Genomic DNA, 14562 nt, shown 5'->3' on the forward strand with positions numbered 1-14562 from the left:
AAAACAACGTTGGGGATAATAGGTCACCTTGCCTTACCCCCTAAGAGGATAAAAAATAACTAGAGGGTTCTCCATTAATTAAAACTGAGAACCAGGAATTTGCCAATGTTCAAACTAATAAATCGACTCCCCATTCCCTAAATCCAAATTAACAGAGCATGAAAATTAAAAAGGACCACTCCACTCGATCATAGGCTTTCTTCATATCTAGTTGTAATATTAAATTCGAGTGGCTCAACCAATGATCCAAATCCAGTGGTAACTCCTATGTCAATAGAATATTGCCCACAATTTCTTGGCTTGGCACAAAACCCGTCTGCCAAGGAGAAATAATTCTTGACAACAATGAACTCACCCTATTCGCCAGCAATTTAGAAATAACCTTGGAACAGATGTTACACAAACTGATGTACTAGTCGAAAATCCTTCCATTGCATAGCCCCCATAATCTTCAGAATAAGCACAATTAATGTACTAGTGAAACTCTTCAGCTGCTGCGCACCCCCAAAAAAAAATCAAGGACTACATCAAGAAATCATTTTTGATAATAGACCAACAGTACTGGTAAAAACCCGCCCTAAATCCATCAAGCCCTAGAGCACTATCCGTACTTAGAGAAAAGACCACTGCTTTGAGCTCATCGAAATCAGGCAAATGTTCCACTAGATCATTATCCTGAGTGTGATCAATGCTAATGAAAAAGGAAGAGTAGGAGGCTGTCTTCCCTCACGTTGCGAAGAAAAAATACCTGAAAAAAATTCACAGCTGATAGTTTTATGCTCTCAACATCCTCCAACCAATTCCCCGAATTATTCTTTTATTCTAGAGATGAAATTCATATACCTACACTGTTTCACCATCGAGTGAAAATACTTGGTGTTAGCTTACCTAACTTTGAGCCATTTAATTGCAGCCTTCTGGTGCCAATAATCACATTCAATAGCTAGTTCCCTTGCATGTTTCGCCCTCGTTTCATGTAAACAAACCTTGGATTCCTCATCTCTGACCGTATAAAATTCTCTTTCTCGAAACTGTTGCAAATTTTCAGCATCTTTCACTCGTTGAAAAATATTTCCAAAGGAGCAATAATTCCATTCCTGAAGACCTTTGCAGACATATGTCAATTTCTTGGCAAATTTAACCATGCCAACCCCCCTAACTGGGATTCCCCATACATCTTTAACTATTTGTTTAAAACCCCTATGCTAGGGGCCAAACATTAAAAATTCAGAATGAACTTTTATGAGAGGCCATGGCACCACACTTGACCAAAAAGCGGTGCATGGTCCGAGCGACTTCGAACCAAGTGAAACACTCGAGTAAAATCAAATAGATCAGCCCAAGAACCGTTGATCAATACTCTGTCCAACCGTTGCCACACCATTCCATTTGTCCAAGTATACAATAGCGCATCAAATTCAACTAAAAAAAGAACACAGGAAGATACAGCATCATTGAACTCCTCCATATTACGAGCATTAGGCAGAGCACCTCCTATGCATTCATCGGCCGTTGAGATAACATAAAAATCCCTGCCCACCAACCACGAACCCTCTTGTTTAACAACCTCTAGTGCCTGTCACAAACTACGCCTAGCTACTCTTGTATATTTGGCATAGACACTAAATAAACAAATTGAATAACCAGCAAAAAAATTAACAACCATATGGACCAACTGCTCAGCATATTCCATAAAAGAAATACTCACATCGTTATAGCAAAAAAATCTAAATTTTTCCCTCCAAAAAGGTTTGAGCATTGTCAAACTGAGCAACAAACGAATAGAGGCAATAAGAGCTACATCAGACATGGGTTCAAGTAAAATTAATAACCTAGCATGATGCTTATTGCATAAATCTTTCAAGTAATGCTGCGAATCCCTTCAAGAGATACCCCGAATGTCCCAAAATAACAAATTAAATGGATTAATCATTAAAAGATGCATAGGACTGAACTTGAGATTTGAATTTGGATAGCTTTTTATTATAATTCGGAGGACGCCCCTTCCCTAAATTGTTCAACAATTGTATATCCTTCAAATCCAACACAGCTATTCGTGGGCAGTCAACTTCCAACAAATCCAGCCTCTTCAACTGACTACCAATGCCTGCTTGGAATTCCTTTAGATGTTGAAGAGAAACCAAAGCTTCATCCAACCCCTCACCAGATTTCCTCCGTCCCAAATTGCCGTGATCCTCTCGAAGAGATAAAATTTCAGAAAAATATGGAGCTGACGATGACTTGGCCTTTCGAATGGGTAACACTGTACCTTCCACCCTCCTGTCCAGCTGTGAAAATCTATTTTGCAAAGCCAGTGGCTTTGAATCCGAATCCGGATCCGTGAATGCACCATCAATCCCCTCCATATTGTTTCTGTGGCCAAAAACCACCATAGTGTCATTCTGAAATAAGGCTGTGTTTTCAATTATCTACAACTGCACCTGATTTCGTTTTGAAACATCAACCTCATGCACTTGCGTATCAATATGACGAGGAGAATGTTCTTGAACTATTGCATCTATCTCCCCTTTTTCTTGCTTTTCAATCAAAGGAAAATAGCATAAGATGAATGATAAATTGCAACAAGCTCATCAGATTGAGATGAACTTTTCCCTAGCGCAGAGGTCCCTTCTAGAGTAATTCATCCGATCACTGACTACTCTGAAATAAGCTGCAATAACTCTTGACCACGCTTATTGGCATCCGCATCAATGCCACCTTGGCCTTCCCCTTATCCAATTGCTGGCGTGGAACATAAATTTGTTAAGGAACAATAGCAAGTTAACATAAGGTTTAACATTAGTCTTCTCTTGTTTAGTACTCTCAAGTTTCCGCTGAGGTTCAGGGTTTTTCATGAAGTAGTCCTATTCCATATGGCGAATCCTCTCGCAAAATTTGTAATAAGCCAGCCAATCTTTATACTCTACATGTTGCCATTGACTGATAGAGTCATCAACAACCCAAAGACTTCGCACAAATTGTTTAGCAACATCGACTTCCACCAACACTCGAGCAAGAGATAGGAGTTTGAATTGTGCTGTTGCCAAATCAATTTTCAAAGATCGCCCCAAAAGTGATACGAGTTTAAGGATATATTTCTAGTTACACAGATACAAAGGTAAATTTGAAAAAAATCACCCAAATATGAGCTATTGAGGATTCTTGATTCGCTTTGAACTCCAGAGTCCACTTTGAGATTGTCATCGGGGAGTTTTGAACACACCATGCACTATGGACAAACAATCTCGCATAATCCTCTTCCAGATTAGGTCGTATAATTATATGATATGCATCAAAGAGTCCCACTGAACATTCACACCTAAAAAAATGAAGAATTTGTGGATAACCTCCATTGGTGGCCGACTGAAGGCAAATCAACCAATCAAGACATTTCAATGGGGTTTTGCCAGATGTACAATATCCTGACGTGACAGCTTGAAAGTTGGCTCATCACGAACAAAAGACACTTTACCCAAATTTGGAATTCGCGAAGATTCCAAACTTGAGCCTGAAGATGTAAGGGCCATAACAAAAGACTTCACTAGCGGCTGAGCCCTAAAAGTCGCTACTAGGTGATCCAACAGCCATGAGGCTGCCATATCCACACTAGAAAGCCAAAAACAAGAAACCCTAGGAATATTTAACTAGCGAATGTGAGTGATTGAATGTGATTTCCCATGCTAATAACTCTAAATTTCAACAATTCAAACATATCAATATTACCAGCTGATTAAATTTTCCCAAAAATATTCAATTTCCACATATCCACCAAGAAATCTATTCAATTCCAACGACTCCACATATCTAGAGATACCAAATAAGCTTATCAACATTCAAAATTTCATTCTTCAAATTAATGCAAATATAGCAACTTGAAAAAAATTCAATAAATAACTAAGTATCACATTGCCATATTTAAACATTAAAGCATGCTTAAACAACTCTAATAAGCATTTTGAAAGCAACAAGTATCAATAAACCTCATAAAAAATTGTATACTAGAAGATATCAAAAAACTTAGGAAATTGAAAAATACCAACTTCTAAAATACAAAGATTTGATGAAGAAACTTATTTCAATTATGTAGAATGATATTTGGTAATGCAAATGATGCCAAAAGCCCCAAAAATTTTACTCGAAACAACTCCCAATTGAGCAAATTACAGCTTAACAAATCCTAATTTTAATGAGTTGAAAAGAATTTTTGGTTGTTTTTGGTTGATGAATCCATGGAAATAAGTCTAAACAAGGTCTTGGATGTTTCTATGGTGAATTTTGGCAAGAAAAACAAGTGAAAATGGTGATTTGTGGAGTGCATTTTTAGTGTGTGTACGGGTGTGTGGTATGCATGTGAAATGAGGAAGAAGAAATGAAGAACAAAGCTGAATTTTTTATTTTTGAAAGCAAAAGAAGGAGATCTGCCAGGTAGACCGGTGTCACCTCACGGATACTAGAGTTTTGTATTCTAGGATCAAATCCACAAACTGCTTTTGTTAATCAGAAAATTGCAAGGTTGAGACTTTCGGATCTCTAAGTTTCTACGCAATAAAAGTGCAGAAATTTTGCATTCCTCGACTTTTACTTCAATCTCTATTTTTGCCCAAAATATAATCCGAACATTTTTTTCACCAAATTCAAAACTCCTAACAAGTTTAAAATGATCTAATCATGTACTATATCCCTTGATATCAAATTAAAAATATCTACATTACAAATTGAGGGGTTGAGTCCTTCATGCTTTATGTTCCTCATTGACCTCCAAAAAATGACTTTTACCTCAACTTTCGAAACCTACAAAACAAACTTTACAAATACAATTTAATAGATCTAATAAACACAAAAACATACTGAAACAAATGAAATTACTCAAATATTGGGCTGCCTCCTAATTAGCATCTTTGCTTAGACTCGTTGGCTCGACTCAAAAGAATTGCTTCCTCAATCATTGTTAGAATCCTTCAAGGAGTATGTTGCCCTTTTAGGGGCTCTTTCAATAGTTAGATAGGGCTTCAAACAATGTTCGTTGACTTTAAAGGTCAAACATTGTTAAGAAATCACATCCATGGCACCATATGAATATACTTTTGTAACCATAAATTATCTGGACCACCTAGATCTCAGTTTACTTGGAAACAACTTGAAACGAGAGTTAAATAAAAGAATTTTTTGTCCTATTTCAAATTATTTTTGAACAATGTGCTTATGATGCCAATATTTCATTGTTTCCTTGTATATTTTTGCATTTTCATAAGCACTTAATCATAATTCTTCCAATTCACTTAATTGAAGCAATTTTTTATTACCTGCAAGAATACAATTCATGTTAAATTCTTTAGTTGCCCAATAAGTTTTATCTTCAACTTCTACAAGTAAGTGGCATACTTTTTCATATATTAGGTGATAAGGAGACATACCCAAAAGTATTTTAAATGCAGTCCTATATGCCCAGAGTGTGTCATCTAATTTCATAACCCAATCTTTTCTAGATTTATTCACAATTTTTTCTCAGATAAATTTAAGCTTTCTATTAGTTAGTTCTGCTTGGCCATTAGTTTATGGATGATACACAAGAGATGTTTTACACTTACAACCATATTTTAGTAAAAGTGCGTCAAACAATTTGTTACAAATATGTTTACCTTCATCACTCACTATTACCCTAGGGATACTAAATCTAATAAAAATCTTCATTTTAATGAATTTAAGTACAACTTTTGCATATCATTAGTTGAGGTGGCAATTGCTTCTACCCATTTTGATACATAATCAATTGCAACAAGTATGTACTCATTATTATTTGAACTAGAAAATGGTCCCATAAAATCGGCTAATTCCTTCAATTATTGTTCAAAAAATAAAAAATCAGAACAATGTTGCTCTAATATGGGTATTGTACGAAACTATCCCTGCCAGGCTTAGTCAGCCCGGTAGCAAAGAAAAGTTTCTTTTTGAAAAATGCTGGGTCTGCTGGGCTAACTAAGCCTGACAACCCCTCTAAATTTTTTTTAAAAATATGATGGCCTTTATACGCATCTTTGATTCCTTCTTTGTTAGTAATTAGCCTTCTTTTTTCTTGTTTGCCAGTAAATGAGAAACTGATCCTAAGAAAGAAATTGAACAAATTTTTTTTAAAAAAAGAACAAATTTGCCGGTGCAAAAACTGCAAAGTGTGTAAATGCTTGTCAAGGTCCGGGACCCCACCTCATCATCATCATCTTCCCAATTTGTATTCTCTCTCCAAAGGCCCACTACCTTTCTTCTGTACCGTTTTGTGACTTTAGAATCATATATTAACGTGTCTCCACTACGGCTCACAACCAATGGCCCACAATTCGATCCTAGTCCTCTTCTTTTGTTTCTACACTGCTTCATGTCTTTTTTTTTTTCCAAATTTTCTATTTCTTTCTTTAGTTTTGGAAAGAATACTATGGCTACTGTTGTTTATGTCGTGTGTTGTTTCCATCATCTTTCTCTCATTTTTTGAGAGACTGCATTTACTTTGCACTTTCCTGAACTGAACAAAACTCACTACCCAAACTCCAGACACCAATAAACCCCACATTTTTGCCGGTTCTGGAGCAGAAGAAGTACTGCACTGCAAAAAGAGAAACCCACAACCTCCCTTTTCCAATTCGAGTACTACTTTCTACTAATTGTGTAAAGGAGCGGAAGCACCGGGACCTGAAGGCTTCCCCAAAACATCCCCCTTGGATTTCTTCAAGAAATTCGAGTGCTTGAAGCCCCCCACTCTTGAGCTTACTTCTCCTGGTGCTTTTGGCTAATTATTCTTTAGCTTTTGTTTGATTTTTTTAATTCTTTTACTAGATTACAGAACGGCCAACAGGGCTTTCAGCTTGCATGGCCACAGTTTACTTCTCACTTGGTTTGGTTTCAATAGTTCTTGTTCTTCTTCATTGTCAGCAGAACCCGAGAATTTGAATTTCTTCAAAGCTGCCCACAAAGGCCATCATATTTCAAAAAAAAAAAAATTCAGCGTAGCTACCGAGCTTAATCAGCCCGGCAACACAGTATTTTTTTGAAAAAAAAATTTCTTTGCAGCATTTAAAATTTGTTTTTCTTTCAGCCAGGCAGATATAGTTTCGTACCATACATATAGCAGAGCAACATTGTTCCTATTTTTTTTTATTTTTTGGGCAATATTTGAAGGAATTAGCCTGTGAGAACCCTCACTTAAAAATATAAATTCTCCTAAACTACTTGCATTGACCTAAGATTAAATCAATTATAACATTTCCTTGCATTGCATTTCATTGCCTTTTACAAGAATTGAAACATCTCCTTGAATTGGCATTATTTTATTTCACTATATAAACTATGATCAAATACCCTTTTAATTGTGTTTGAGACTTTATGTGATAATTAAGGGTGTTATTTTAGACTTTGGAAACATTTGGAAGGTAGCAACCTTATCTGGCAAAGTTTCAAGGAAGAATGGCCAAAATTGAGTCATGTGGCAAAACCCTAATCATTCATCTTATTTGACTAAGGAAATTAGAAGAATTTAAACCATCTTGGCTCCATTTTTTCACCATGTTGGCCAGCCATCCTTAGCTTTGAGTGAACTACCTTCAAGTCAAGTGTGTGATTCAAGTTTGGAGCTTTGGTTTTGGTGGCTTTTGGGTGATTCAAGCTTCACTTAAGAAAGGTAAATGATCCTTAACTCTTAGCTTTATTGTGTTATATCAAGTGTTTGAGGTTTTGATGACAACTAGAGGTTGAGTTGAGGCTGTTTGTGGTGAAATTTCTTAAGCTAAGCAAGTGAAAGTAGGGTTGGATGTTTAGCATATCATGTGTTTGATTAATTGCTTGAGCTTTGTTTATGGTTTTTCTTGATGTATTAACATGTTGTGGATCCTTTTAAAGTTAGGGTTAACTCTTGGGATGTTGTTTAAGTTAACTATAATGAAAGGATGGAGGTTGGTGTTGCATGTGAACTTGTGGACTGTTTTGTTTTCTCTTCGCTGACCGGCCTTGGAGTGGAGGTTTCTCCTTGATTTTTGTGACTCTTTGCACCTTAATTAAGCCTAAGGAACTTGGCTAAACATTGGTTTAAGCTTTGGTGTGAGTTGAAATGGAAATGAAGCAAGTAAAGTGGTTGTTTTGGGCAAGTTAGTGGACTGTTTGGTTCTTCCTTGTTGGCTAGACTGTTTTCGTTCATTTAATCAGTTTGCGTATTGCATTTTAAGCTTCAATAGTGCTAGATAACTTGATCCCCTGTATATGAACTCTAGGAGATTGAATTGGATGAATTTGAGCCAAAACGAGTGAAGTTGGCAAGAAGAAATAGAGTAACTTTGTTAGGGTTTTGAGCTGATCAGAACAGAAAAATCAGCCAGATTTCCCGAACTACTGGTATAGATAGGAGAGGAACTAGAGTTTTCATTTTATACCGTTGGAAATCCCTTCGAGTCTAGTTTCCAACGCCGCTAACAGCACGTGATTCCGACTTTTCTACAGTGAGATATGATCTTTTTCCTGAGATTGCGCGGGAGCGACTGTTTTACCCGCAAAGACACTTTTGAACTTGAATGAGATTTTTCTTTTGCTCAACTTTCTTGCACTTGTCAAACTCATTTTCTTATGACCTTTTACTACATTTTGAGGCTAACTTGCATGGTCAATTGAGTAGATTTAACAACCCACTTGGTCACCTAATGCACTTATATTTGGGTTGGAAAATGAACCAAGAATGTTAATAACTTTCACTCGTTGCCCTAGGACTGGGAAACGGAGGTGAACGTAACCACGGAACTTGGCATTTGAACTCTGCATTTTCTAACAGGTGAGTGTTCCATTGCATGTTAACTGTCTATGTGAAATATCTGAATACTTGATCTGTGACTGGTTGAGCTAAACATTTGTTTTGATAAATTTGAGGCCAGCGTGTACTTTATCACACTCGACCTCCTTCGATTCCACTGAGACTCTATATACTGATATTATAAGATGTGATTTCTCTATATTTGACTATATGTGTGTTGTTTGGGTGATATCCCATCAACTACCATGACTGTTTGTGTATCCAACCTTATAGGTGAGTCGGTTGTATCGAGTTAGCAAGGACTTGGTCGAGAAGGGCGATAAACCTTGAGGATTGTTTACTGAAATCTGGAAACCGATATACTCGAGTATTACCTATCTACTGTTTGGGGTGTTCGGGCCTGGTAAAGGGGTGACTGGTGGACAGGTTTTGGAGAAAGTGGTGTTCTACAGACATTATATTCTTTAAATGCAAACGTTGACGGGGAGTCAATGGATTCTCGTTATGATCAAGCTTAAGTGGATTTGGCTTTTGGAAGCCACCCGTATCCTTGAATTGAATTGTGATTAAATTGTTATAGTACAATACTGTGTTTACTCATTTATATTACGCCTTTAATTGGCTATGTGCTTACATGTTTTTTTGGAACCTCACTGAGCTTTAGCTCACCCCACTCCTTTTGTTTTCCTTAACAGATCTGGGATGGACCTATAGTCAAGAGCTTTCATAGCTTTACCTTTTACCTTGAACTTGTACTTTGGATTGTAACATTTTGTTTAAGAGACTTTGCTTTTGACTCTTGTAAGCTTGAATATGTAAGCTCGACATATGTTATGTAAATTAAGTGTGGAATGGTAAGTTTGACATTTAACTCTATATTCTAAGTTTGGAAAGTGGCGTGGCGATTAAATTTCCATTATGGTCTGTACCTTTTATTTCGAAGATATTTCATTAGTTTTCTTGGGTTGCCAGTTCATTAGTCGACTGAGTCCCGACGACAGTTGGGCAGGCAGTTCACTAATCCTTAGGGTTCGCCCTGAGGAGAGGTGGGGCTATCACATAGCCCATAAAATCATGCCCCAAACATCAAATAATTCAATTTTAAGAAACATATTTAAAGGCATTTCATGCTTCCTAAAGATATTACAGATTTTTTGGTATTCATCATAATTTCTAGCATAATCTCTAACATCTTTATACACAGTAAGTCAAAAAAAAATTGTGTTGTCATATCTTTACAATTGTTTTAGATGTACTAAAATGATCACCAGTTTCATGGTTATGGCAATGAAAAAGGATACTTTATACTTCATTTTCCGGAACATATCAGCATATCATTTCATCAGCACAATGCTTGTAGAATAAAGGTTCCTCCCAAAAGTAAAATTATAAAGAAATCGCTTCATTTGATGATAAGTTAAATCTTCCAAAATTATGCTACTTATTAGGTAATTAACATAATCCGCATACCAAGATGAACCTTTGATAGCTAGCAATTGCTCATTTAGAAAATTCTCATTGATGGGAAGGACTTCATTTTAAGGGACATTCTCCAAACAAGAAAGATGATCAGCTACTACATTCTTGGATCCCCTGTTGTCTCGAATCTCTATGTCAAATTCTTGTATGAGAAAAATCCATCGCATAAGTCTAGATTTTGTATCTTTCTTCTTTAATAAATATTTTAGAGCTGCGTGATCGGTATAAATAATAACTTTAGACCCTACTAAGTAGGATCTAAATTTGTCAAATGCAAATATTACTGCTAACAACTCTTTTTTAATTGTAGCATAATTGATTTGAGTATCATTTAAAATCCTACTAACATAATAAACAACATGCAATCTCCCTTCTTTTCTTTGTTCAAAAACTGTCCCAACTGCATAATCACTTGCATCACATATGAGTTCAAATGGTAATGACCAATCCGATGATGCAATAATTTGAGTCAATGTTAATGCCATTTTCAACCTATTAAAAGTATTTAAGCATTCATTATTAAAGTCAAATATGGCATCTTTATTTAACAAATCACATAGGAGTTTAGCAATCTTAGAAAAATCTTTTATAAAATATTTATAAAATTTCACATAATCAAGAAAACTTCTAATACCCCTAACATTGGTTGGTGGTGACATTTTCTCAACTAATTCAATTTTAACCCTATTCACCTCAATTCCTTTAGAAGAAATTTTGTGACCTAACATAATTTCTTCTTTAACCATAAAATGACATTTTTTTCAATTTAAAACAAGGTTAATATCTTTACATCTTTGTAAAATTTTCTCTAAATTATTCAAATAATCAACATAAGAAAATCCAAAAATCAAAAAATTAACTATAAAAATTTTCATGATCTTTTCTACATAATCGAAAAAAATAGCTATCATGCATATTTGGAATATTGCAGCACATTACACAAGCCAAATGGCATTCATCTAAATGCAGAAGTACCATAAGGACAAGTAAATGTTATTTTTTCTTAATCTTCCGAGGTTATGAGAATTTGATTATATCTTGAAAATCCATCAAGGAAACAATAAAATTCATAACTGGCGAATCTCTCCAAAATTTGATCACGAAAATGTAATCGAAAGTGATCTTTACAAGTAGTTACATTTAATTTCCTATAATCAATGCACACTCTCCATCCAACTATAATTCTAGTGGGAATAATTTCATCATTTTTATTTACAATTATCATCATCCCACCTTTATTTGGCACAACATGGATTAGACTAATCTAATCACTATTAGAGATAGGAAAGATAATACCTGAATCAAGCGATTTTAAAATCTCCATTCTTACCACTTCCTTTATGTTTGGATTCAAACGCTTTTGAGTTTCCACCATCGATTTAGCATTTTCTTTCAAAAGAATCCTATGCATGCAAATAGTAGGGTTTATACTCTTGAAATTGAAAATGGTCCAATCAATTGCTAGTTTATGTCTCCTTAAAACTCGTAACAACTTGTCCAACTCACATCATCCAGAAAACACTTACAATTGTCGGTAATGTATCATTTTTATCAAGATATACATACCTTAGATGATCGAGTAATGGTTTAAGGTCAAGAATCGGAGTTTGCTCACTTGATGGCAATGGTAGTCCTTTTCCTTTCCTAAACTTTCATAATAATTTCCTCTTTTATAAGGCACTTGAGAGTTCAAGAAATTAACCATTTGCAAAATCTCCAAATCACAATCTTCTTGAAAAATAGCATCAAACAAACAAACATCAAGAGGATCAGTTTCTTGTTTCATCCGACTCACATCTTGAGTTAGATTTTCAATCACATCAATTGCATAAACATGATTAGTAAATGAAGGAAATTTCTTAAGTTCATGTAAATTAAACTAAATTTCATCTTCTTCTATTTTGAACTTAAGCTTCCCTTGTTTAACATCAATAATAGCACCTGCCATAATTAAGAAAGGTCTATCAAATATAATTGGCATATTGACATCCTCTTTCACATCAAGAGCAACAATGTCAACAGGAATTATGAAATTCTTGACTTTTATAAGTACATTCTCAAGCACACCAAGAGGATATTTAATCGACCTATCTGCTAATTGCAAAGAAATGCTAGTCCTCTTAAGTTTACTTAGACCAAGTTTTCAAGCAACACATAGAGAAATTAATGAAACACTTGTACCTAAATCACATAATGCATTTGAAATGTTAATATTACCAATGGTGCAAGGAATTGAAAAACTGCCAGAATCTTTCAACTTGGAGGGAGTTTGTTTTGAATCAACGCACTACATTCCTCCATTAATGCTATCATTTCATGATCCTCTAAACGCCTTTTCTTTGATATGATTTCCTTGAGGAACTTGGCATAGGATGAAATTTAAGAAATAGCATCTGCAAAAGAAATATTAATATGTAATTTTTAAAATATTTTAACAAACTTTTCAAACTCCTTATCCAATTGTTTTTGCTTAAATTTTTGAGGGAATGATACAGGAGGTATAGCCACCTTAGTTTTAGAAGTTGATTCTATTTCATCTACAACTTTCTCCCTGCCCTTTCCCCCTACACTTACTCTTTGATCATTGATCAAACTCTCTTGTTCTTTCTTTTTTTCTTCTTTCTCAAGCTCAACATTAGAAGGACCATCATTTGTCCACCAATCTGGAGAGTAATTGCCTTGTATTACTCCCTTGGATTGACTTCGATTTTGCTTGGTAACTCCCCTTGATTTCTAGGGTTCACTGCATTGGCAATTTGATTGAGTTGGACTTCTATATTTCTATACATTGAGGTTAATTGGTTCATTCTTCCCTCTAGTCTTTCAAATCTCTTCGAGGTGGTTTTAGCTAATCTATCCATATTACTTGTAGTATTAGCTAATTTTTCAATAGCCATCTCCCATGAAGGTTTGGATTCAATGCGCGCTTGTTTTGATTGAAAGTCTAATGGATTGGTTAGTCTTTGTTGATTTCCTTGATCTCTCCACCCGAAATTTGGATGATTCCTCTACCCTTGATTGTAAGTGTTGGAATAATAATTATTTTGATTCGGACAGTTGAAGTTGTTCACATATTGTACTTGTTCAAAAGCAACACAATTAGTACTTTTATAATTTCCTCTACAAAGAGTCCAACCTTCTATATTAACATTAGAAGTTGGACCAACCTCACCTTGTCTATTTTGCATTTTTACCATATTGTCCATTTTTGCACTTAACATATTTAAAGCATCCAATTCATACATACCTGTATGCCTTTTAGTGTTACCTCTCTTGTTAGCCCATTGGTAATTATTGATCACCAATTTTATTCAATTAATTTTTTAGCCTTATCGGCCGACTTTCCCATAAGTGCTTCACCTATTGTTACATCAATTAGCCACTCGGGGAAGTCCATGGTATTGATATCTCTGTTGCAGCTCTTGGTACCTCTCCCAAGTCTTACATAATAATACATCATCCTGTTGAGTAAAACTTGTTATTTCCATGTGTAGTTTAGTAGTTTTTTCAAGTGGAATGTACTTATTCAAGAAGCCTCTAGACAAATCACTCCAAGTAGTGAAAGTGTTGGGTGCATGTGAATTAAGCCTGACAGGTCGTCGAGCTTGTGCAATAATGGTACTGTTTGGATAGTAGATTATTTGAGATTATTTTTAGGTTACTTTTTAAGATTGCATAAATATGAAATAGGCGTTTGGATAGTAAGTAAATCGTGTAAATTAGCGTTTGGACAGCAACTCATCATTGAATTTAATCAGTTGACTTTGACTTCAAAAATTTTGATTGTCGGATAGAAAATCTAAACCAATTCACACTTAATACACATACAGTACACATTAATTTAGTAGTTGAAACAAAAGGACATTTTAAGTACACTCCATTAATTGTACTAGTATAGACAATTATAAATTTCATGTTTGAATACGACCTTTAATTCCAAATAAACATCTAACGGCGTCGTCGTCCCTGCGCTGCGTACATTTGAGTCATTATGTAATCTCGTTTAGCCTTCCATTCTGCAAGCTCTGTAGGAGATACGTTCAATGCGAACGGCTGTGGTACTAGCCCGCCTGCTTCTGGCTTTTCATTTAACTATACATCCTCTGATTCGAATCTTTGAAAATGGGCATCTTCTGGTTGGTGCATCCTTAAGAAGTTGTGTAGAGCACAACAAGCAATGATTATAGTCATTTGAGTGCTCATGTAGAAATTATCTACCGAGCCCTTTAAAAATTTGAATCTTTTCTTCAGCACATCGAACGTACGCTCAATGACATTTTGAAATTGCGAATGCCGAATAT

General features: G+C 35.4%; 1 long non-coding RNA gene across 1 annotated transcript; it reads left to right on the forward strand.

The window, feature by feature from the left end:
- Nucleotides 1–6307: 6307 nt before the first annotated feature.
- Nucleotides 6308–9677, forward strand: LOC140006508 (uncharacterized). The gene is made up of 3 exons (XR_011814168.1): nucleotides 6308–7666; nucleotides 8740–8803; nucleotides 9056–9677. It is a non-coding gene; the product is annotated as an uncharacterized lncRNA (long non-coding RNA).
- The last annotated feature ends 4885 nt before the right edge of the window (nucleotides 9678–14562 follow it).

Source organism: Coffea arabica, chromosome 5e, assembly GCF_036785885.1.
Source record: "Coffea arabica cultivar ET-39 chromosome 5e, Coffea Arabica ET-39 HiFi, whole genome shotgun sequence".
NCBI lineage: Eukaryota > Viridiplantae > Streptophyta > Magnoliopsida > Gentianales > Rubiaceae > Coffea > Coffea arabica.